Source organism: Pipistrellus hanaki (assembly GCF_964339955.1).
Source record: "Pipistrellus hanaki genome assembly, chromosome: 1".
Taxonomy (NCBI): domain Eukaryota; kingdom Metazoa; phylum Chordata; class Mammalia; order Chiroptera; family Vespertilionidae; genus Pipistrellus; species Pipistrellus hanaki.
This window is the reverse complement of record NC_140503.1, coordinates 133,580,951-133,601,019: the sequence shown is the minus strand read 5'-3', so window position 1 is coordinate 133,601,019 and position 20,069 is coordinate 133,580,951.

Below are 20,069 nucleotides of genomic sequence, written 5' to 3'. Positions count from 1 at the left end.
CATTTTTTTTCTTTAAATGGCAGTTTCAGATTACTTGGGTGTATGTGTGCCTAAAGACAAGACTCCTCACAGGGTTTTAAGAGGGAACTCTGAGTTTTAAAGCAAAATCAAACAGTGTTGCCAAGTCTCCAGTCAATGCAGCAATGTCAACATCTGCTCATGGGGAAGGACTGACTAAGCACAAATACTGCCCTTGAATCATTAAACGAAATAGATAAGTTTTCCATTGTTACCCTCAAAGAAAAAAACAAAACAAAACTAAGTGGAATTAAAGAGTGCAACAAATTCACTTGAAGAAACAGATTTAAATACTCAATGACTTGCTCATTTAATTCAAAGTGGTAACCACAACAAACAAAAATATTGATTATGGATTGACTGTATAAAGTATTTATTTGGCAATCAAATGCTCCATTAACATGCCAAAAGATTTTCCAATTAGTCTAATAGGTAAAGCAGTGCCTCTCACCTTGGTGAAGGATCAGGCTTCCTTTTCTTTTAGATTTCCAATATATTGCTCATCAATACTTTTGCAAAATACAATAAAATTGAATTACAAATTTATGTGTAATGCCCAATTTTTATTTATTTTTATTATTTTTAAAAATTGATTTTTAGGGAGAGAGGAATAGAGAGAGCAAGAAACATTGATCTCTGCCTCCTACATGTCCCCTATAAGGGATCAAGCCCACAACCCAGGCATGTGACTGGCCAGGAATCTAACCAGCAACATTTTGGTGCATGAGACAATGCCCAACCAAGAAGCCACACCGACCAGGGCCCCATTTTTTACATTATTGGATTAATAGACATAAAATTACTCCATAAAATTTTTATGTGTCTAAACTCTTACTCTTAATTGTTACAAATTTGTTATACATCGAGTGGCTAGATTATTATGGTATCTGAACACATAATTTGGCCACTTAGTGTATATCCTATATAATAAAAGGCTAATATGCAAATTGTCCCCAACATCAGGAAATGGACCAACAGGTAGGCTGGCCAACCGCTCATGTACCCCTTCCTCCCCTCCCTCCCCCCAGCCAGGCTGGCCATGAACGAATTCATGCACCAGGCCTCTAATATATATTTGAGTGGCCTGATTATTATGCATTCAGAGATCATAATAATCTATCCACTCAGTGTAATTTATTATAAACAAATGATTCACAGACCAGCATTGGTCTGCTTTCCACACTCTAAGGAGCACTAATGAAAAGTATCCAACAATAATAAGAAAATAATTTATTGCGACTTTTAAAGAATAGTTTTAGAGCCTGTATTGAACTAAGCCTTATATGAGCCAAGGTGAATAGGAACGATATCCATTTATATTGTTGATAAAAAGAACAAAAACATACTATTTTAGTAAATAATGAAAAATTAAAATCAACGAACTTAAAAGCCACCTAATGTTCAACATTCCTAAAGTCATCATTTAATGTGAAATTTTTAAGTCATTTATTAAATTGGGACCTGAGTTCATTGAAAATGCTTCTTTGTTGACTGGTAAAGTGGTAATTAGTGTGACATAGTTCCAACTGGTTCCTCTCATTTCTATTTTATTTACTGATTCCTATTCTATATTAGAGAAAGGAAAGCAGAACTGCTGTTTGCCACAGTTTAAGATATCTCACTAGGTAAAAGTGCAAATGTATTTCCCCCCCCAAAAAAAAACATTTAGATTACAAAATATTTTGGAGGGCTCCTATTTAATTTTCTCTAGTGTATTTTTCTCAGCATTTTTTTTAGATCACAATCACTAAACAATAGAGACACAGTTGTAAATAGAAGGGCCTAGACATGAAAATAGAGGGAAATTTCACTGATTAAGCAAACACATGGCATTTACTATGTATCAGGAACTGTTTAAAGGCTTTACAAAATTAAACTCACATAATCCTCACAGCCACCTATGACGCATACTCTATTTTATTGTACAGATGAGGAAACTAAAGTAGAAAGAGGGTAAATGATTTTCTTAGTGAGGAGGTGGCATGATCTGAAGCTAAGCAATCTGGCTTTAGAGTCACACGCTCATGCATACACAAGGGGGGGGGGTCTCATGGGCAATCAGAAAGAAGGGGTAAGCATTTTTAATATCATAAATGCAATCCCCCAGGACAATTCAATTAATAAGCATCATAATTTAAATAAAACTTGACCACAAACACATCAAGGCAGAAGGCAAAACCCTGGGTTTATTCTCTTTAGGTCACTGAAAAGGAATTGATCATCCATTCACCTCCCTTTACAACTGTCTTTTCTGAGTTAGGTAACTATAGTAATACTAGGCCCAGTGCATGAATTCATGCACCTTGAAAGGAATTGTGGGCCTCGAGGCTACTGTGGGCATAGGGGCAGGTCTTGGCCCATCCTCTGTCCCCCTCCCTGTCCCTCCCCCTCTGGCCCCCAGTTCTCTGTCTGTCAGAGGCCCAGCTCCTGCTGCCACTGCTCCCACATGTTGATGGCACTGGCCCTGCTCACACCCACTGATGGTGCTGAGCAATTAGTGCTGACACCAGCAGAAGGTGTGAGTGAAGGCTGCTGCCCCGATCATCCCTCAGGAGCAGGGGGAGGTGGAGAAGCTCTCAGGGGTGATTGGGGTTAGCAGCTGCTCACACCCGCTGATAGTGCCAAGTGATTGTGACTGGTGCCAGGAGCTGGCAGTGTGAGTGACCGCTCCTGTGCCAGCTGCAGGTGTGAGCAAGGCTGGTGCTGGCAGTGGGTGTGAGTGTGGCCATAACCAGCAGTGGGTGTGAGCACTGGGCAGGACCACAGCACATGAAAGCAAGGAATTTTCAATAACCACCAGAAGCTCGCCCCAATGACAGTGACCAGTGCCTACCATGTTCCACGCTTTGCCACCCACTGCTGGTGCCTGCCATGTTCCACACACACCCCTTGGTGGTCAGTGCACATCATAGTGATTGGTTATTCCGTTGGTCCAGCATTGGGTCTATTTGCATATTAGCCTTTAATTATATAGAATGATGACTACTCACTTGCCTTCATACTTTCCTTTGTAAACATCCATCCCTAATTGTTCATTTAAAGAAGAAAATAATACCCCCTCTAATACTCATCTCTGTATGATTTATACATACTCTATCAAAGCTTACAAAGGATCAGTCTTTGAGTGTGTTGGCAACAAAAGTCATACAGCTCTTCAGGTGCTCAGAGGGAAATTATTATTCACCATTTAAACTAAAACATCTGTAATACTCTTAACAGTAAAAAATAAATTAAAAACAAACAAAAACTCTATGCATGTAATTACAATTGTGAAGGAGATATTTCCAAGAGGAAAAAAGGAAAGAAGACATACCCAGACAATAATTATCATAGGATTCTATTGGTGCAAAATTAAACATAGTATTTATACTTTTCCATGAATAAAAAAATAATGAAAGGAAACATAACAGAAGAACTAGAATAATGACTAAAATAATATTATTAGAAAAACTGTGGACTCTATATGGAGGTAAAAATATTAGGCTCTCAATTTGTATTAGAAACAAAAAACAAACAAAAATAGTAGATAAATTGAAAAACTAAATGTAAAACTGTAACTATAGAAAATTAGAGGATAATCTACTGGAGGTAAATCTTTGTCTTAATAAATTCTCTGTTTTTTAAGTAAAATAAATTATAAAGACAATTTTTAAATAAGAGAAAATATTAAAAATATGAAGAAAAGTTTTACATTTTACTTCATAAAATTCTGTTTATCAAAACATACATAACATTAAAATATGAAAAACCAGTTCATAAACATATGCATATGTACAATGGAGCAACAGCCTGTGAATGTAATTACTAGAAAAATGTGGGCAAATGCCAACAACAAAATGTATAGAAGGAGAAATTCAAATAAAAACATGTATGCAATATCTCTATAAGAGTCCTAGAAATAAAAGTTTAAAATGAGATATAGTGTCTTACCCCTTGAAGTTAAACACCTTTAGGAGATTATATTTAATGGCAAAATGAGATATGATTAAATGTGTCCATTCATGTATGAATGTTTAATTGCTGCCCAGAAAGCAATTTGATGGTATGTATTTAAAAAGTTTAAATATTTCTTCCATTTGATACTGAAATTATGCTTTTAAAATTCTTGTTTTTAATATTTATATAGAAGACAATTTATTGCAGTACTAATTCCATTACTTAGCTATTAGAGGCAACTTAAAAATCCAACAATTAAAGGTGCATTAAAAATACGTTTATATATAATTGGGATGTTATGAAGCCATGAAAACCATGTTTTGGTGGAATAAGTTTGAAAGATGTTCACAATAAAAATAAGTGGAAAAAAACAGGTCATAACGTGTTATATATGATGCATTATCAATATTTGGCATTGCTACCAGGGCTGTAAACTCAATTGCCAAAAGTTCACATTGGTATCATAGTGAGTAATGCTGGCAGGGAAGATGCCTTTTAAAATCCAATAATCTTCCTTTCTCCATTTTTTCAAGAAACATTCTGTCTTCTTTGTCTACCTTTCCCTTTTAAAATTATCTTTCCTCCCCCCACCACCCAACTTTCCTCTTTACTGTAAGAAAGAATAATCACTGGCAACGAGAATTCAGCATCAGATGAAGGAATAGGATGCCAAGGTAGGAGTGGGGCTTCCTGGAGAAGGAACCCTCTAAGTTCAGGTCCCTTATCTAGTTCTCATCTGTTCTTGCCATGGCCGAGTGAGGCCAAATCTGCACTTGATTCAGAGATGACATAAATCTTATTTTTTTAATGTGAATCTAGTTTTTTATTTTGTTAATCCCCACCTGAGGATGTTTTTGATTTATTTTATTTTATTTTTTAGAAAGAGAGTTGAAGGGAGGGGAGAGACACAGAGAGAGAAACATGGATGTGTGAGAGATGCATGGATTGGTTGCCAACCATATGCACCCTGACCAGGGCCTGAGATCAAGTCTGCAACCTAGGTACCTGCCCTTGACTGGAATCAAACCCAGGACCCTCCAGTTTGAGGGTCAATGCTCTATCCACTGATAAAAACAGGCCACAGTGTAAATTATACTTTTTAATTGTTTACTCAACATTTTATATCTATCTATCTATCTATCTATCTATCTATCTATCTATCTATCATCTATCTATCTATCATCTGTCTATCTGCTATCATCTATCATCACCTTCCTATCTATAATCTATATATAGGGTGTTCCCAAAAATGTATAAATGCACTTAGAATAATCACAAAGGCAGTGTTTATTAAAATACATTTTCATTTTCAAAATTGATCTGTCAGCTGTTAGAGTGTGCATACATTTTTTGGGACACCCTGTACATACTGTGAAAATGAAACAAAGCACCTCAAGGGTCTTCAAATTTGTGACCTCCACCATTCAAGTTTATGTGATTGAATGCAAAAATGACCTCCACCATTCACGTTTCTGTGTATGAATTGCAATGAAAATACAAAAGTAATAATTATTACATAATTTCACTTTCTTTACACTTTTTTTCTATTTTCTTAGGTTCGCTCCATCTATTTCTTTTTATAATCATAAAAGTGTGAATGTCATATTATTTTACCTATTTATTAATCCTTTTAGGAGATATAAAGTTGTTTTTAAAATTATAAAAAGGGTCCTCTTCTGCAGTTTGTCTCTGATCTTATACTTCTAATATGTCCACACTTCTACATAGTTATAGGTCATATTATTATTTATGAAATAATTATTTCTAAGCTGTCAGAAGCTTCTTTGGAAAATCGGGATTTAAACATTTATCTTATTTTTTACTTCCTTGTGACATAATCTAATCATTTTGTCCTAATTTCATCTGCATTTTTCTTTTGTCCTTTAAATCCTATCTACCCTTCCCTATTATAGCAAGGTGATATTTAGCACTGTTTTTATTCTAGTACTAGACTCCGTTGCTGGTACAATTTTAGCAGTTTACTGGGCAAAATGTCTTTTATTATTTAAAATATTAGAACATCCCCTAAGTGTTTGGACAGGCATGGCCTTGAGAGAATAGAAAGCTTTAAGGTTTAATTAGTACTGTCATGCCATCTCTCAGACACAGGCTTCTCTGGATAGACACCCTAAAAAAGGGGATTAAAAAAAAGGAGAAAGGAATGCAGTCACAACTATAATATTAAATCTAGAAAGGAAAGAATGTAATAGGCTCAGCCGATTGAGGGTTATGATAAAATAACTGGCAAAAACTATAAAGCCCTCCCTGTATTAATGTTTTTTACAAAGCTCACAACAAATTAATTACAGAATCACTAGGGCACACATACAATAATCTTTATACACCTCCCCCTCCCGGTGTCTTATGTTTAAAGGGCGAGGCTTCTTAGAAACAAGATGGTTGGACTATTTCTCTTAGTTATAAAGCTGGTTTGTTAGAAAAACTGGAAAAACAGAGAGAACAATCTGGCTTTCATTTTTTAGGTTGCTATTTTTTTTTCTTCTAATTTCTCTATTTTACTGGAAGCATATTGTGTTTTTAAAAGTATTAAGTAAAAAGAAAAAAAATGTTCAAATTAGTACAGCATCAGAACAAGTGTGTTGATGTCATTGGACCAGGACATAGTGTAATTCATTTTCAAAGAAAGGCTTGATATAACCTTTAAAATGAGAAATGTTTTTTTTTTAATGTGTGATATCAAACCTTGAGGGATTTCTTCCTACTGAACCATTCAAAAGTGAGAATTCTGATATCTTGTTGACAATGTTTAAATGAGTATGTCAGTTTATAATTACAAATGCAAGAAGGAACTTTTTATAACTGAATATTTAACACATATTAAAGTTATAACACATACCACATAATGTAATTCTTGTCCCATTTTGCTCATGTTTTCTTTCTACAAAGTATGTATATAAAAATTTCTCACTTTAAAACTTGAAAATAGTTTCCTGACATGATGAGTTTGTTATGAAAATGGGGGTATACTATAGCCTTTCCTTTAATGCATTTTAATAATATAATCTTTACAGGAAAATAAAGATGGAAAGGAAAAGAGGTAAATATTTCCTGAAGCTGCAGAGGGTGCAGAGAGGTTAAATATACTATGTTTATCATTGAAACTTTGTTTAATTATAGATTGCTTCCTACTTCCATTCACCTTTCAGGTGAGATGGCAGACCATCTGATCCGTATGGAAATATCTTCCTCAATCCTCTTCTTACTTCCCTGTGACCTCCTCCAAATAAGGTCAGAAAACAAATGTTTTCTGTTAACTAGATTTCCATTCTCTGAGTTGAATCATAGAGTATAGAAAACTTGTTATAACTGATTGAAAAATATAGCAATGGTTCCAGGGTTTCTATAACTTTCTTTAAAAAAAAAAATTAACCCTTTGTAGGGATTTATTTTTCAGGTAAATCATAAGGTATGGTTGAAGACACAGTCCTTGCCCGGCTAGCATGGCTCAGTGGCTGAGCATTAACCTATGAACCAGGTGGTTTGATTCATGGTCAGGTCTATCCCAACGCAGGCTCTATCCCAAATGTGGGGCATGTAGGAGGCAGCCAATCAATGATTCTTTCTCATCATTGATATATCTATTTCTCTCTCCCTCTCTCTTCCTCTCCGGAAAAAAAAAAAAAAGACATCATCCAGATCTAAGTTTTATGATTGGCCAACTGTGTGCCTTTGTGATATAGTAGCTTAGACTCATTTTTACTGCCTCTCTAAATTCTCAGCATGACCACAAATCCATTTGTAGACAGTTTAAAGGGGGGATGTTTATTCTTGATAACATTTAATATGGGCCAAGAATTTTACATGCATTGCCTCTTTTTATGCTCACATAAGCACTATGAGGTATACATTATTATAGCCCTTGTTTCACATATTAGGGAATGGTAGCAAGCCCAAAATAGCATTAAATAGTAGAGTAGTGATTCAAACTTACCTGTGGCTGACCACAGAACCCACCCTTTACCAGGGGTTCTCAACCTTGGCTCAGAACTTTATCATTCCAATATCAGGACACCCTCCAGATGAAACTGGAATAGAATTTCGGAGGATGGTACCATCCAAGCATTAGCATTTAAAAAAAAACTTCCAGGTAATGCTAATGTGTGGTTGGATTGATAACACTGTGCCAAATGGACTTCAAGAAGTCAAGATGAGAACAGGCTATAATTCACACTAGAGTCAAGGGCACAGGGAAGTTTTATGAATCTAAACTTCATATTTGACAGTAGTGGTTCGTAATGATTTCAGTATTCAAATGCAGTGGAGTTCTACTTGAAAAACTTAAAATTATGTAATTAAACACTTTGAGTTTTGGTTGTGTGTATTCACAGAGCCAAGTCTGCCAATATGACATCTTGCAGAGGCAGTGAGGGTACCAGAAGGCAGGTAAAATGAAATGGGTCTAAGGGTGTGTAGCTAAATATCTTAAGCCATTGAAACCCCAGAGACATGGCCCCAAGGCAACTGGTGTGAGATCATGACCTTCAGTTCCTGTTTTGCTTTGGAATAGCCCTGCTGAAGACTGAAAAGATTGTCACCCAGAACTTCTGCTGCAGGGCCTGTCAGTCTTTTGGAAATTAGCAGGAATTCATTTCCTGAGGCTTTCATAACAAAATACCACAAACTGAGTGGTTAAACAACATAAATGTATCATCTTACATATGGGGACTGTAAGTTTAAGATCAAAGTATAGCAAGGTTGGTTGCTTCTAGGGCTGAGAGAGAGAATCTGTTTCCGGCTCCCCTCCCAGCTTCTGGTAGCCTCTTGCATTTCTAGCTTGTAGATGGCCATCTCCTTTCTTCATGTTTCTCCATCTCTACATTCAAATTTCCCCTTTTATTAGGATGCTGGTATATTAAGGTTCTTCCTAATGATCTTATCTTAATGGAATAACCTACAAAGACATTATGTCCACATGTTTTAGGGGATAGGAGTTTAATATTTTTAAGGGGGACAAATTCAACCAATAACAAATACTTTATGCTGACGGAAAGAAATTATCATAGCCAGAAATTGCAAAAAGCCCTAGATAGAGAAAATTCCTTATTTTTTCTGAAAAAAAGATAACTATATCTTAAATGTGCATATGATTTTAAAGCTTATAACATTCATAGACACTCTACTTCCCAGTCTTCACAGTGGCCCTTTAGATTTTAAATAAATTTTAAATCAGTTTCTTTAAACACTTGCGGCCACAAAACTAATAAAAGATGGGACATCTTTGGTTGAAGTTGAGGCATCCAACTCCACCCATACCTATTGTTCTCCCAAAATAAATTAAGGGCTCAGCCTGACTCATCACAGACCTTGAGAGTAGCATGGCTATAAAACCTCAGATTTACTGAACTGATGTCATAAAAAAATCTGAATGGTCCTCTGACTGCAAGAAGGCAAAGGAAGGTGAATATGTTCTCCCTCACAAAGTGGAATATTTAAGCTGGAATACTGAGGGAAAAGAACAACAACAACAACAAAAATGCTACCATTGCATGTGCTTCTTTCAATACTGTTTACTGGCAAGGGAGAGGACACTGATGGCTAGCTGTTTTGGTATGTGGGTTCTTTTTCTCAAAATGCTTTCATTGACGGAATTACTTGATTTCTTAGTGTTTCTGTGATGACTCAAGAGGAGTAGAATATTTCCTCAACAAGGTGTATTGCTTTTTGAAACCTGCTGAGCCTCAAGTGGAACAGTTATTCAGAGTCTGTAATAAACCCATTGACAAGTTAAACTTGATAAGAGTTGTATTGATGTGTAGGATTCTAGAAAATGGTGTCATGCACCAAAACCCTTGCAAATTCAGCCACAGATATTTGGGATCCTTGGCTTTCCAGGTGTTTCCCTCCATTATCAAACAACTTTCTTAGGTCTGAAGGGACAGATCTCTAGAGTAACTGAGCTGGATTGCTGACCTGGCAACACTGAGAAGCATTGAGTGTCCACTGTCTGACTAAAAATGGCAAGAGCAATATAATGAACACAATAAACTGACAGACAAAATAGGTCCAGAGGCATGTGGGCATGGAACAGACTGACATTTCTCAGGATAGGAAGTGGGGGGGGGTGGAGATTAACCAAATAATTTATATACATATATGTATAACCAATGGACATAGACAATAATGTGGTGAAAGCTTGGGTGGGGTGAGGGCTCAGTGGAGGGGAATACAGGGGGTGGGTGTGGGGGGAGTGATTGGAGGACATCTGTAATACTGTCAACAATTTTTTTTGAATGCCCAGGGGAAGTGCCTCCAAGAATCTTTGATTCTTGCCAGATATTTACATGAACAGAATTTGGGTGAGATTAGGAAGTCCCCCCAAAATGGCTATTTGGCTTTAGACTCTATTGAAACAAACCAAACCAGAGTGTTTAAATCATACCAGATGTCCAAATATATGATTTACAAGACACTTTTTTTCAAAGGAAGTGTTATCCCTCTTGAGAAAAACTGAACAAAGCAAAAGAAAGACATAAAACCTCTATTATAAAAAAATATCAGGACTAATTAAAGGTGAACAGAAAAATAGTCAGAATCCACCCTCTCTCCTTTTCTTCCCATGTTACTTAAAACCAACTTCATCTTCTCATCCTCTCTAACTCCCTACTCTTGAAGAAACTTTTCCTTAGGGAACCATCAATATAGGCCCTTGTATACTGGAAAATTGTATCCTGGAAAGGTGAGAGTTTTTTTAAATATCATTCAGACTGATTTTACAAAAAAAAAAAAAAAAATTAAGGTAGGGAGGAAAAGTCAGGTCAGTGGTTCTTTTTTTTTAAAATGTTATTTTAAAAAAAATATTTTATTGATTTTTTACAGAGAGGAAGAGAGAGGGATAGAGAGTTAGAAACATCCATGAGAGAGAAACATCAATCAGCTGCCTCCTGCACACCCACTACTGGGCATGTGCCCGCAACCAAGGTACATGCCCTTGACCGAAATCGAACCTGGGACTTTTCAGTCTGCAGTCTGATGCTCTATCCACTGAGCCAAACTGGTTCTGGCAGGTCAGTGGTTCTTGACCCTGATTGCACTTCAAAATCTCTTGGAGAAGTATTTATTTATTATCTTTTTAAAATATATATATTTTTTGATATCAGAAGGGAAGGGAGAGGGAGAGAGAGATCGAAACATCAATGATGAGAGAGAATCATTGATTGTTGCCTCCTGCAAACTCATTACTGGGGATCAAGCCTGCAACCTGGGCATGTGCCCTTGACTGGAATCGAACCCAGGATGCTTGAGTCCACAGGCCAATGCTCTATCCACTGAGCCAAACTAGCTAGGAAATCTGGGGACGTATTTAAAAACACCAATGTCTGTGCTTTAGCCCAGAATATTTGAATTTAAAACTCTTGAGGACATGAACATCTGCCCTTCTCCCAGCTTAACCTCCCACCCCCACTCCAATATCCTCAGATGAATGTGATGAAGATTAAGTGTGAGAACCACTGGAATAACTAGTCATGATCATTCAGTTTGTGAATCATTTCACAGCTTGGACCAATGCCTGCTAACAGAAAGCTTCCCCCAGGGGAAAAAATGGGGGGGGGGGTGCAGAGGCTGAATAAAGGACAAGAGGAAGAGAAAGAAGAAAGCAAAACAGAAGGAAAAGGAAGGAAGGAGATAGGAAGATTTGCAAAGGTGGAATGGTAGGGGCCAAAGAATGAAGGAGCTTGCTGCTCCTCAAGTCAGGCTTTGATTTGATTAAGGATTTTACATTTTCAAAGTGCTTGGCCTCATTTTTATTCTTCACACTAACAGGAAAAGAGAAAATAAGGTGAAACTAGCTTAAAAATATTTCTGGCTCCAGAGAATGAAATCTATTCCTTAAACCTTAGCTATATTATATCACATGGGAGGGTAAAAGGAATATAGTTTGTGAAGTGTAGCCCATGATACAAATGTAAGTTATGGAGAGATGACACAGTGTAAGAAGGAGAAAAAAGCTAAAATGAAAGAGTGACTCATACTTGGTCAAATGCAAACCATTCTGTTAGGTTCTTTCTAAATACCTCTTCATGGGGTTTGTACTCTGTGCCTTCCATGGACCATCTTTGTTCTTTTGTTTTTTCACACTGACCCTCAGAGGAGATGGTGTGAATCAAATTATGAACAGGTGATTTCATTACCTAGGCCTGATATGCGATCCAAATGTTTATCAAGACCAAGTTCCAAAGTCATCTCCTCCATGAAGCCTTCCTGGGCTCCTAGCAAGTATTTTAGTTGTTTCCTCCAGTGTTCCCATCACCCCATTTATGCATCTCCACTAGAACACAGTGCTCCAGAGTTACTTGTATCCTGTCTTTCTTGCCAACTGACTGCAGTTCTCAGAATTTTTAACTATGACTAATTTTTGTTCTAAAACCTGTATTCATTCATTTATTCTTTACATGCAGATTTACTGTATTGATCACCCATTATTAGCCAGATTCTATGGTCCAAATAAGGCAGGGATTATAACACCATAAGGCACTTATGGTCTGGTTAGAGGAACAAACAAATAAATAGGTGAGTACTATTCAGAGTGATTCAGTTCATAACTCAGGTATGCAAGAAATATGTTTTTATTTTTCTTTAACTTTTTTTGATCTCCTATTTCACCAGGTCAACTCAGTTAACCTCACTTAAATATCAATTAATGTATAATCTCTCACCCTTTTCCTATACTTTGTCTTAGTTCTGAAAACTTAGAGATTACTGAAGTTTTAGAAATAGGAGAGTCACCTGCTGCTTGAGCTATCTGTCTATGCATGTGTGTGTTTTCATACCCACGCAGAAAGTCACCTACACATTTCATATTTTTGCCTCCCTGGCCTCTCCAGATTTGATAGTTCCTTCTCTCAGTCACTCTATTAGCTTAAAATTCCTGTCCAATTTTCCTTGGGAGCTTGACTTCTACTATAACTATGCCCAAGCATACATTCTCTATGCCCCAATACCCCTTGCTTTCTCTCTAGTCTCAAACACTCAATAATCATTTTGCTATTACAATGTTGACCTCTTTCAAAAAATGGGGTACAATGTTCCTCTCTCTGGACCCAGCTATGTTAATTCAGCTGTGTCAATATCTATTCTCATCAGGAGGCAGATTTGGGTGACCATGGTGTACATGGGAAGGAGGAATGCTCTCTTTTCTCTTTCAAATATTTGGAATATGGTGCTACATCAGGCGGGGAGAAACTAATTTTGGAAGCAGGGGATGAATTTGGAGAATTCTTACAAGGAAGTATCTCTAGGCTGAGACCTAAGGTTGCCAAAGAGAAAAGATATGTGATCCAAAGACTGCTGTGCAGGCAGAGAGAAGAGTTATGAGGGAAGTGAGAGGGAGGAAGTCAAGGGAATGCCAATGGTTACTTATGACTGGGGTGTGGAGTTCAAGGCAGGAGTGATAAGAAATAAATTTGGAGAAAGGAGTATGCAGGGGGCCAGATCATGAAGGGCTATGAAGGCATGTTTTAGTGTTTTGGTTCATTCTTATGACAAAGGGAGTGAGGGTAGGTGAACACTTAAAATTTTTAAAATTTGAGTGCCAAATCGATCTGAATTTTAGAGTCACCACCCTGACTGCAGTTGAGAAATGGACTAAAAGGAAGTGAGGCTTGAAGAAGTCCATTCATGGAGTGTAGGGTTGACAAGGCTAGAGATAAGAGAGGATCAGAATTGAGGCAGTGTGTGAGGAGGAAAGGAGGTTGATTAGAAAGTTTCTATGAAGGTAAGATCAGACTGAACTAAGGAACTCATCAGATGTAAAGGGTGAGGGAAAGAGAGGAGTCAGGTCTGACATATTTAATTCCAGCCTGAGTAACTTGTTAAATTGAGTGGCACTCTTTAGGGAAGTGCAGAAGGAGGCTCTGCAATGAAGAGACACTTTTGAATTCAGATTGTGATATGGGAATTGCAATGCTGGGGACATCCAGGGGAGGATGCAGAGAGACCAATTGTACACACTGGCCCAGAGCCTGGGAAGGAGCTGTGGGCTGAAGCTACTACTCAGTTGTATTTAAAACCTGTGGAATAGAAAATATTTTTTAAAAAATTAAGGAGAAATTAGAGCCCAGGACACAATACTGAGGAATACTAACCATTAAGGGTGACTAAAAAAGAGAACTCCACAAAGCAGACAGAGAAGTCCAACAGTGGATAGAGTAGATGGATTAAATTCTGTAGAGGGTGGTGTTGTGGAAGTCACAGGAGGGAGATTTCAGGACAAAGGGACTGGGACCAAGGCCATGGAGTAGAAGTGAAGAGAATGCTGTAGACTTAGCCTCATTGGATGAAGAATGATGGAACCAGAGCCAGAGGCTAAGGAGTGAATAGAACATAAAGAATCCATCATCTGATCATGTGGGTTCCCTGCTTAAAAGTCCCCCTCCACCCCCCCGCCCGAGCCTCCCAATGCACTTTAATAAAATCAGACATTTTCCTCAGGAGCTAACAGGCCTCATAATCTGTCCCTTGTCTATCTCTATGATGCCATTTTCCTACTTTCTCACTTGACCACCCTGTTGCCACAGGGGACTCCTTTCTGTCCTTCAAACATACCAAGCTCATTCCAGGGTCTTTGCATTTGTTGGTCCTTGGCCTGGAGTGTTTTTCTCTAGATATTTTAGGCCTGTCTCCTACTATTTCAGGTCTTAACTCAAGTCACTTCACCTAACAGTCTTCCCTGAGCAATGTGCAGACACACCACCAAATACAATCCACTGTCACCCTCTTACCACGATACAATTTTAGATTCTTCATAGTGTGCATCAGCCCTCCATATCAGCAGTTCATTTATTTGTCTATATTTATTACACGTTCCTTCATGAAATATAAGCTCCCCTGTGGTGTTTGAAATTACATTTTCAGCACCTAAAACAATGTCAAGTATATGTTCACTGAACATTTCTTTGTTGATTGAAAAATGGAAGCAATACATAAAGATAATTTTTAAAAGTTTCCAGGCAGCATAGAAGGCCCAGTTTATGGGACTGTGACTCACTGGTACATGGATCTCAGCTAATTCTGTCCATGGGAATAGAAAATGATGAGTGTGGGACTGAACTGGAAATGGAGGTTTGCTGTAATTCTTGGGAAGATAGTGATGGAAAAGATGGGCAGTGGGGTCTGGGCCAGGGGGGGAAGGAAGTGAATATAGGAGAGAATTTATTGATAGGAGAGAGGTCAAAGCAAGGATGAAGTATCACAGAATGGCAGCATGGGGGTCTGGGTTTTAAAAAACATTGATGCCTGTGCCCCACTCAATTCTAATACGCAGCCAGGTTTATAAAACCACTGAAGTCAGGAAACAAATGTATCAGATTGACCAAGTTAAAACCCAGCATTCTGCTCAAATAGTGAGTCTTAAATTGTTCTAATGGCTTATATTTACTGATGCAACATGCTAAGTTTTAAATCAAAGGAATAAGCCCATATGGGTAAAAATGCCTATAGGAATTTTCTATGTCATAACTAAACCAAACCAGCAAAAATAATGCTGGAGCCTGAACTACAAAATGAAGCAAAAGGCTTTTAGTTTATGTGTTTAAGTATGAAAAGCTGTAGCAGAATTTCTCACATTCCATTTTCATACCTCTGTTTATGCTTGTAATAATACCTGCAGTGATGGAATCCTTAGAGAGACTTGGTGCTGGCACATGGGACACAATGGGCCGTGTGATTGAGAATAGTCTTAAAAAGTGGGCAAAATAAAAGGTGGAGTTATTTTTCCCTTCTTTGTTTCATATTCTTTTGAAATCTATACCATATTTGTGTTTAATAAGATGTTCTACATATTTTTACAGCAAATTATAGATACTATTATAGTTAGCAAATAAATGCTAAATCAGCAAATGCCAGACAATTTAAACTACCTAATGCTATCTTCCCCATTCAAATCTATACATATAAAACCCTAATACGCAAATAGACCGAACAGTGGAAAAACCGAACGACCAAACAACCGGTCACTATGATGTACTCTGACCACCAGAGGTTGCGCATGGAACATGGTGGGCATCAGCCTTGGCAGGATGGTGATGCAGGTGAGTGGGGGCACCAAATTAAGGCAGGGCGCTGGTCATTGTCATCAGGGTGAGCCTAGTGCAATGGTTCTCAACCTTTTAAATGCCGCGACCCTTTAATATAGTTCCTCACTGCTCTAGAGGTTGCTGAAAAATCCTTTCTCTCATGCGCCATGGTCCCGCCCAGTGCTTGCACCTGCTGCGGGAGCTGGCCCTGCTCGTACCCGCAGCCAGCATCAGAGCTGCCGCTGGCACTTGCTGCCTGCGCCTGGCGCTGGTCCTGATCACATGGTGCCATCAGCAGGTGAGAGCAATGGCTGCTGACCCCAATCACCCCTAAGGGCTTCTCCACTTCCCCTTGCTCCTGAGAGCAATTGGGGCAGCAGCCACTGCTCACAGCAGCCACTGTTGGCACCAGCCTCAACTGCTTCACATCATCAGTGGGTGGAAACAATGGCAATGGGAGTGGGGCTTCTGGCAGACAGGGATTGGGGACCACAGTGCAATGAGGAGGGTGGGGGCATGGAGGATGGGTCAAGACCCACCCCTGTGCCCACCTCAGTCTCCCCACAATTCCTTTCAAGGTGCATGAATTCATGCACTGGGCCCCTAATTTGATAATCTAAATCTTTAAAGGTATACTTTTTTATTTTTTATTGATTTTTTACAGAGAGGAAAGGAGACAGATTGAGAGTTAGGAACATCAATGAGAGAGAAACATTGACCAACTGCTCCTGCACACCCTCTACTGGGGATGTGCCCACAACCAAGGTACATGCCCTTGACCAGAATCGAACCTGGGACCTTTCAGTCCTCAGGCCTACCTTTACCCACTGAGCCAAACCGGTTTTGGCTAAAGGTATACCTTTTAATGAAATGGTATTCATGTACTAATTTTTTCTCTACTGTATATAAATTAAAAGAAACATTTATCTGGCCTAGAGCTAACTTTTCATGACTCCCTGGGTATTCTTTTTTTTTTAATCTTGATTTTTTAAGATGTTTAAATAACTGAGTTGTTTTTTTTTTAGTTTTTTTTTTACTTGACACATTTTCATATATGTTGCCTTGATATTTCACATTTTTTTTACCCATTTGGGAGACTTTCTAGGAAATAAGGATCCGTGTTTAATTATTTCATGGGGACAATTTAAAGGGAAATCCAGATGAACATAGATGCCAAAATTCTCAACAAAATTCTAGCAAATTGAATCCAGCAGTAAAATAGAAAGATCATACACCATGACCAAGTTGGATTTATCCCAGGTATGCAAGGATGGTACAATATCCGCAAATTAATAAACGTGATACCTCACATAAACAAACTGAAGGATAAAACCACATAGTCATATCAATTAATGCAGAAAAAGCATTTGACAAAATCCAACACCCTTTCTTGATAAAAACTCATAGCAAGGTGGGAATAGAAGGACCATACCTCAACATAATAAAAGTCATATATGACAAACCCACAGCCAACATCATATTCAATGGGCAAAAACTAAAATAATTTCCCCTAAGAACAGGAAAAAGATGGAGATGCCCATTATCACCACTCCTGTTTGACATAGTACTAGAAATATCAGCCATTGCAATTAGACAAGAATAAGAAATAAAAGGCATCCAAATTGGAAAAGAAAAAGTAAAACTGTCCTTATATGCAGATGACATGATATTGCACATAAAAAACCTTAAAGACTCCATCAAAAAACTATTAGACTTAATAAATGAATTTGACAATTTAGCAGGATACAAAATTAACGCCAATAAATCTATGGCATTTCTATACACCAATAGTGAACTTACAGAAAAAGACTAAAAAAGCAATCCCATTTACCACCACACCAAAAAAAAAACAAAAAACCAAGATACCTAGGAATAAACTTAACTAAGGAGGTAAAAGACCTATACGTGGAAAACTACAGGACACTGAAAAAAAAAAGATAGATCAAGATGTAAACAGATGGAAGAACATATCATGTTCATGGATTGGTAGAATCAACATCATTAAAATTTCCATACTACCCAAAGCAATCTACATATTCAATGCACTCCCCATTAAAATGCCAATGGCATATTTTACAGACCTAGAAGGAACTCTCCAAAACTCCATCTGGAATAAAAAAAGACCCAGAATAGCCACAGCAATCCTGAGAAAGAAGAATAAAGTAGGTGGGATCTCAATACTAGATTTCAAGCTGTATTACAAAGCCACTGTCTCAAAACAGTCTCATACTGGCACAAAAACAGGCATATAGACCAATGGAATAGAATAGATAACCCAGATATCGATCCAAACCACTATGCTCAATTAATATTTGACCAAGGAGGCATGAGCATACAATGGAGTCAAAACAATCTCTTCAATAAGTTGTGCTGGGAAAATTGGACAGATACATGCAAAAAAAAAAAATGAAACTAGACCACAAACTTACATAATAAACAAAAATAAACTCAAAATGGATTCAGGACTTAAACATAAGACAGGAAACCATAAAAATACTAGAGGAATCCACAGGCAGCAAAATCTTAGACATATACCGAAACAATTTCTTCACCAATACAGCTCCTAATGCAATGGAAACTAAAGAGAAAATAAACAAATCTGACTACATAAGAATATAAAGCTTCTGCACAGCAAAAGAAACCATCAACAAAACAACAAGAAATCCCACTGTATGGGAGAACATATTTGCAAATGTTACTACTGATAAAGGTTTAATTTCCAACATTTAATACAACTTAATAAAAGGAAGATAAATGATCCGATAAAAAAGTGGGCAATGGACCTAAATAGGTACTTTTAAAAAGATAACAGAAGGAAGGCAAAGAGAAACCTGAAAACATGCTCAGCATCAGTAATTATCCGAGAGATGGAAATCAAAATGGCAGTGGGGTACCATCTCATACCTATCAGAATTGCAATCATCAACAAATCAACAAATGACAAGTGCTGGTGAGGATGTGGGAAAAAAGGAACCCTCGTGCCCTAATGTTGGGAATGCAGACTGGTGCAGACACTGTGGCAAACTATATGGAGATTCCTCAAAAAAACTAAAAACGGAACTCCCATTTAACCCAGTATCCCACTTCTATGAATATATCCCAAGAAACTAGAAATACCAATCAGAAAAAATATATGCATCCCTATGTTCATAGCAGCATCACTAAGATTTGGAAACAACCTAAATGCCCATCAGCAGATGAGTGGATCAGAAAACTATGTATTTCTACACAATGGAATACTACCTGCTATAAAAAACAAGGAATTCTTACCATTTGTAGGAGCATGTATGGAACTGGATAGCAGTATGCTAAGTGAAAAAAGCCAGACAATGAAAGAAAAATACCACATGATCTCATTTATGGAAATTAAAGAACATTATAACCTGATGAACAAAAAGATAGATACAGAGGCAGTAAAGCATCAAACAGACTATCAAATTACAGTGGGAAGACTACGGAGTATTGGGGAGAGGGAGGGAGAGATCAACCATAGGACTTGTATGCATGCATATGAGCACAATCAGTGGACACTAGGCACTGTGGGGGTGATGAGGACATGAGACAGGGGGTAGCGGAGGATGGGGGAATGTCAATGGGGAAAAAAGAGATATATGTACTACTCTGTGTAATAGTTTCAACAATAAAATAAATTTTTTAAAAATAACTAGAGATGGAGCAGAGAGTCATCTTTGGTACTGTTTTACTAATACACTACTTCCCTGTCCTAGACTTCATCCTAAGAAATTTTGATTCAGTTGCTCTGCAATCAGAACTAGACATAAGAATTTTCACAAGCACCTAGTAAGTCAATGGAAAAGCAACTGGGGTATAGATGACCCTTTCTTCAAATCCTCAAATCAATAACATGTATATGTAATTGACTTTGGTAGTTACTATTCTTATGTCTTCATGAAGCTTTTCTATGCCCCCTCCTCCAGTTTTTATCTTCTCCTAACCCAACTTGCAGTAGCCTAGGAAACTTTGGTATTGTTTTCTCTGGATACAATGAGACCTACTGACCAGTCAGTCAGGTTTTTTTGTTTATTTGTTTGTTTTTTAGATTCAGAAATAGATTTGGAAGTC